Source organism: Pocillopora verrucosa, chromosome 13 (assembly GCF_036669915.1).
Source record: "Pocillopora verrucosa isolate sample1 chromosome 13, ASM3666991v2, whole genome shotgun sequence".
NCBI classification, from domain to species: domain Eukaryota; kingdom Metazoa; phylum Cnidaria; class Anthozoa; order Scleractinia; family Pocilloporidae; genus Pocillopora; species Pocillopora verrucosa.
Genome location: NC_089324.1, coordinates 12,476,091 through 12,482,914, shown reverse-complemented (window position 1 = coordinate 12,482,914; position 6,824 = coordinate 12,476,091). Strand labels below are relative to the sequence as shown.

The 6,824-nt window shown below is 38.7% G+C and overlaps 1 non-coding gene across 1 annotated transcript; it reads left to right on the top strand.

The window, feature by feature from the left end:
* The first annotated feature begins 5,971 nt into the window (after positions 1-5,971).
* LOC131776807 (U6 spliceosomal RNA) lies at positions 5,972-6,081 on the top strand. The gene has a single exon (XR_009339579.2). It is a non-coding gene; the product is annotated as a U6 spliceosomal RNA (small nuclear RNA).
* The last annotated feature ends 743 nt before the right edge of the window (positions 6,082-6,824 follow it).

The following is a 6,824-nucleotide window of genomic DNA, read 5'->3' as shown; positions in this document are numbered from 1 at the left end:
CTCTTTTTTCTTACTATGCAGTACTATCTATTTTTTTCTCTTTGTACATTTTTATTTTTTTCCCGACTTCAAGAAAACTTCGAACTTCGCCATCTGCGATTAGTTTTTAATTCTTCGTGTTCCTTAGTCTTCCTCGTTCCTGTTTGGTAATTATGTACCTGTTTAGATCTCTCTTCACAACTGAGAAACTTTACTATTTCAAAGTTCAATTTTACTGATATTTAAAGGAAATTCTTAGCAAGGAAAACGGAAATGACTATAAAATATGACCCCGTCAAACAGATTTTTTGTTTTTTTAATTATTGCCGGAAAATGTTTGGAAGTTAAATGTGAATGAAAATGAATAAAAATGTATATGAAAGGCAAGGGTTGACTTCAGGTAACTAGTGAGTGTGAGCATTCTACTTCCTTATAGTTGATGTTATTCACGATTCTGTTCTTTTACAAAAAGCCCGTCCTCGTTATCAAAGCAAAGACGTCATGAAAATAATCATAAGACAAATCCACCAAACTGGAGAGGTACGTCATACTTTGGTAGGACAGTTCACACGCACGCTCGATGTCCACGGAGGGGCGAGCGCGCTACATTGCTTGAAGAAAGCTCATTTTGCGAGCACTCGTTCCAGTTTCGTGAATGCACTATTCCTCGGACGGGGCCGGGCTTGAGAATTTTTATTTCAAAATGTATTCCATGGACAAATAAGGAGAGAGAGTAGCACGGAAAACATAGGAACAAGTTACGGTTTGCGTTTTATCATTAAAGATGTCTTGTGTATTTAATGTGGAGCGGACTCGACTAAGGGGCCGGGACTGTTGCCTCTCCGTGAGAAAACGGGACAAAGAGAGGAATTCCTTTAGAAGCGCATTCTGCTTCATTCAACCTATTTTCCAGTGGACTGGATATAAACACATTTAATTGTAATGTGAATTTTGAGACTTGTGCTCGGGAATTGCAGCAAAAAGTCAGGAATCACGCTGAGAAACGGTCCCGAGTGCCTCGTTTGTGATCCACGCGTGCATTAGGCTCTTACCACGCGCCACGCTTTCGAACGCCTCGTTTATGATTCACGCGTGTATCAGGTTGGTACCACGCGCCACGCGTTCAAGCGTGATCGTGGACTCTTGCGAGAGGACTGTGCTAAGTGTTTCTTTACTTCTAGGTTCACTGAAGACATTTCCTGCAAAATTGTTTGAAAAACTACAAAGTTTTGCATCAAATGTCTGTAATGAACTTTGAAGTACAAAAGCGCATCGAGCATCGCTCTCCCAAGAGTTCGCGAAAGAGTCCACGATCGCCCTTGAAAGTGTGGCGCGCGCTAACAGCCTGACGCGTGGATGACAAGTGAGACATTCGAGAGCTTTTCTCAGCGCGACTCGTGTCGTTTTGCCACATTTCCCTAACACAGGAATCACTGAAAAACAGTTACGGAGTAAAGTGCTTCATCAATCGCCAAACGTTCTCTATGACAGCCGTGAAGGCATTGAAATGGGTGAACATGTTCCATGTACATCACCAACGATGCCAAGTGACCGTTTTTTGTGACTGATAAAAGTAACACTTCCTCTTGAATTCATTCCTTAGAAGAAGAGTTTGAGGAACTATCTATTCCTTCTTGTCTTGCGGGCGGCCTATGCCTGTCTAAAGGAATCCCTTTTTCCACAGGAAGCTTACACAGAGACCAGGAGTTAGCCATTCACATCCTGTACATTAGGAATCTTCCACCAATCACATCCACTCGATTTCAATTAACCAAACGAGTGGATGCGATTGGCCAATTTGTGAGCTAACAACAACAAATCTACCTCGGTCGCTCTCTTACATTTGAGATTTTGAATCGTAAAATGGAATTCTGGAAAAGCGATAAAAAGTCATTGAATGAGTGCGAGATCAATAAACTGTCGCGCTTTCTTATATCGTTTATAACAATCCGTTAGAGAAATTTTTGCTACCAAAAGATATTCCTGGGAGAGGTGTACACGTTCGATCGTTTTGCCTTTGAGGTTTTTCTTTCTGTTCATATCTTTCAGCCATCGATCGCGGGAATGCCGAAGGTTTGACTTCTTACCAATTGAGATTCGATGCTTAGCTACACAAGAGAGGCAGATGAGATGTTCAAGAATAATTCGGAGTAACAGGATAAGTGAATGAGCTACCGATAAGCTTAATTTAGAATTTTCAGATTTATCCACTCGTTTAGATATCCACTCCGAATGGTCGGAGGAACATGCTGAGTGGCAGCCAATCACATCCTGTACATTAGAAATCTTCGACCAATCACATCCACTCGATTTGAATAAACCAAAACGAGTGGATGTGATTGGCCAATTTGCGAGTTAACAAAAACAAATATACAGTGGACCTTCTTATGGGCCCCTTACGTACTCTCACTTTTGAGGGATGGAATTCGGAAAAGCAATCTAAAAAGTCATTAGAAGACTGTGAGATCAACAGAGACATCGTTTGTTATCATATGTATCATGAGACCCTGTTTAGGGCAGTTATAAGCCAAAAGTTATTCTTAGAATCAGTGCACGCTCGATCATTTTGCCTTCGAGGTTTTTCTTTTCGTATATATCTTTCAGCCATCGATCGCGATAATGCCGAAATTTAGACTTCTTAACAATAGAGATTCGATGCTTGGCTGCACAAGAGAAGTGGATGAGGTGTTCAAGAAGAATTCGTAGCAGGACAAGCAAATGAGTTGCAACTGATTTGCAAATTTCCCGAAGATAGGTACCGATTAAACAATTTAGAAGTTTTATATTTAGATTTTTTCAAGCCAATTGTTATATTAAGGTCCAGACCACAGCTTAAAGCTTTTGTTTTATTTTATTAAACACCAATTTAGACTAACTGCTTCACTGCACTTTAGCTGTATACCCTGAGGGCTTTTAAATATCATGGTATAAAGCAAAAAGTAAACAAGATAAAAAATATCATACTGAAGTGGGTATTATATTGATCAAATTTTATGAGGTTTGGTTTGATGATTGGTTTATGATGTTTACAAGTAGAATGATAATAGGAAAAACACATTGAGTCTTTTTTTTAATCAACTGCAGGTTTTTGTTGTTGCAACATCCATTACTAAATTTCTTTAATACAGAATAAGTTTCGATAACTTTTTTCCAGTTTCTTCAACATCATTCTCTGTTTCTGGAGCACAAATAAAAGAAACCTGAGTTACAAAAAGAGTAATAAATTCTGATTCAATAAATTTGAATATATGAGTGATAGTTGTTGTTTCCACATGTAACAGGATGGTCCAGCTGAAGATAGCCCTGAGGTGGAGTGACCTTGACTGTGGCAAAGGTGACTTAGTAAACTTAAGCATTTGTTAATAGTCTTGGCCTGTAATTCTGATGATTGCAGTTTTTTTATGGTAATTCAAATGTCAGTCCTTATACAGGAATGTACCTTCCATATGACCTGTGCAATCACTTACCATGAGATAACTGAAAGAAAATGTTATTGTGTTTGGCATTGAACTACCATTGTAAGTACAGTGGCATCAGTAGTCTCCAAAATGAATGATTTCCTGCAAGTATGAATGTATGGGAGGATGTGTAGGGGTAATTGACCCTATTTCTGCAAGGATGCATAGGTTTTGATGATTGTAGAGTGTATCTTTTGGCTTTCAAGCTTTTTAACTTTGCATTCATGGGAGCTGTGTAGCATTTTTATTTATTTGTACCTTAAGCATTCAAAGGAGTAGCAAGTGAGTCTGCAACCTGATGTCCTTTGTTTACAACTGTATGATTATATAATTTTTCTGGAATTCATGTTTTTACTTTGACCTTACTCCTCCCCTTTCATGTTTAGGGGCACATAGGATGCATAGTTGGGGCTACTTCTACTCAGGCCACACAGAGGATAGCATTTCTTCCCTGAATAGTAGGACAACAAGCACATCTGTTGCCAAGGACAAATTGAAAATCAAAGAATCAATGAGTTGGTTGGTCTCTGCAGTCCCTCCCAGTCAATATACAGCATGCAAGGCTCCCCATGAACTGGCTATAAAGAGAGTGATTCTCGCTTTTTCATCTTTAAGAAAGACATCATATAAAAATGGAAACTATCTAAACAAAAAGCCATGTTGGACACTCGCTGAAGAGAATGAAATTGCCTTTGTTTGCCAACTTTAAAAGTTGTACTCCATATGCTCAGTCTTTAAAGGACTCTGCTGAAAATTGCTTATTCCATGGAAAGAAGAGGATAAAATTAGGAAAACAGAGTTCTAGGGGTCAAGAGGCCCAATTCCATGTTCTTCAGTACACATCCCATAGTTTCATGCAAATGGCTTGGACAATTCTGCCTTTAGATGGGGAAAATGGCAGAGGTCCAGTAGTCTTTGTTTTGTTTTTAAAACTTTGATGGTCCCTAAAAACTGATAGGTTATCACAAAATAAATATAGAATAGAATTAAATATGGAAAAAAAATAGTAATAGGTCATGTGGCTCAGTTCGTTGTTCTTCAGTCCACACGTTGCATAGTTGAAAGGATATCCCTTGGACAATTCTGTTTTTAGATGGGGAAAATGGCAGAGGTCCAGCAGTCTTTGAATTTTTTTTTGTTTTGTTTTTACAAATATATGGGTCTTAAATATCTGAAAGGTAAAATAAAGAGGCTCTTAATTTTAGGACAAACTCTCCTCGTCAGCGCTAGCACCTAAGGAAACTTTTGTAGAAAATTATGGAGAATATGCATACTGATGTAAGGGTGTAAAGATTTATAAATAAGTACTGCTTTGCACACTGAAACTATTTAACACCCTTATCTCTGAAGCATTCAAAGTAAAGCAAGGGGGAATTAAGGCAAAAAGTTTACGCGCAGAAAGACAATGAAATTTAATCGCTGCAAGAGGTAAAAAAACTATCGATGATGCCTGACGATGCAGTGGATCGGCGAGAGCTCGGAGAGATGAAACGAGATAAAATTTCAATACAAATTATCACAACGATTGATTCCCATTCAGACTCTTGTGTGTGCTCATTAAAAGACGATAGAAACGTTTCACCAGATTTAATTACCGTAGCTATATTTTATTTGAAATGTCTTCTTTTTTACCGCACTCAAACTAAGAAGCTCCACACTTATCAACGGGTAAAAAATACGAAAAATAAGTTACAGAGTACCTTCATGATGCACAAGATTGGCAGTCATTTCGTACATTTCGTAGAAAAGATGGCTCGTTCTTCACATGCTAATGATCATTTTAAACAGTTTGGAATATCACTATTGCAAGTCAGATGGAAATCTGCTCGTCTTCGTCCGCCATATTGAAAACTTATACTCAATACGCACGCTCTCTGAAGGATACCGCTGGAAATTCCTTTACTCAATGGCAGATAACGTCATAACGACGTTTGGAAAACGTTTTGATTACGTTTAAATGGTGTTTTGCAACAACAGCGGAAGTACAAAACTGATTAGTTTTAAACATTCTGGAAAAGTAACTGATTGGTATAAATAGCAAGTCAAATTTTGTTATCATGAAGATGTTTACATCGGGAAGTTATAAGGTCTTGTTGGGTTATTGGTTGGTAAATTTGTAAAGGGAGAATGGAAGCCCTGAAATGGAGAAACGGACTAGAGCTCAAAATATATACCAATAATAAATGGAAATAATATTGACTTCAAAGAGAACGCGTGCAAGTCTTGAGCATTGTTCTAGTCTAGCACGGAATTTACATATGGGATGCAGAAATGTCAGACTTTTTAACCAACTCAAACTCATCATGTTCTTGTAAAAAAATTCAAAAAAAATGTAGAAAAATTTCAGAAGTCGCTCAGTAACATGGACAAAAGTTTATGCATGTATACGGAAGTGTTCGCCTTAATTAAACGCATGCGTAGTGGGTTCGTCGGAATCATAAAATTCCCTAGAGGTCAACTTCGATCTTGTCCCACTTGGTTGAGCAACAAACAATAGATTCTTATATATACGAAAACAGACATTTCGCATAGACGTGCTCGCTTAACGGCAGCACATATTACTAAAATTGGAACGATACAGAGAAGATTAGCATGGCCCCTGCGCAAGGATGACACGCAAATTCGTGAAGCGTTCCAAATTTTTTTCTTTGCGGCAGAGATATATTAAATAAACTATATGAACTTCACTGCCGCTTTTTGCAACAAATTACAAAATATCATTTTCAAGGCATTACTTCGCTAAACAGACGATTAAATGGCTATAATAACTCGTAAACTAGTATTTTGAATCCAAATCGTCGCTTCTTCCGTGAAAAATTGCAAATTTAGGCCGAAAATGTAAAAATAGAGTGAAAACACGCATAGAGCGACACTCTCGAAAGAGTCCACGATCGCGCTCGAATGCGTGGCGCGCGCTAACGACCAAACGCACGCGTGGATCACATACGAGGCATTCGATTCGAGTGACTTTCTACGCGCGGCTCCTATCGTCGCTTTTGACCCTTTTCGGCACAACAACTAAAGAGTTAAGTGCTCCATCAAGGGCCAGTTGTTAGCTGTGACAGTTGTAGAAGCACCCAAATTCTAGGAAAATGCGTTTACATGTTCCATGTAAATTCATGGATCGCCATCGACGTCAAGTAACCAATTTTCGCTGACTGATGAAAGTAAGGTGTTTTCAAACCCTGCCTTAAAAGGAGTGTTGGAGGAACTGCAAAAGTTGTTGCGATGAAAGTACCAGGGGCAAATCTCTCTTCAGTGATTCAGGACGTTCCATTCAATCGATCGAAGGCTCGATCGCTGAGGCCATCGATAGTACCTTTCAACCATAAAAATAATCGTCGTAGCTCTGATTGCATTCACCTGTGACTTTAGTTGCGACTTGAA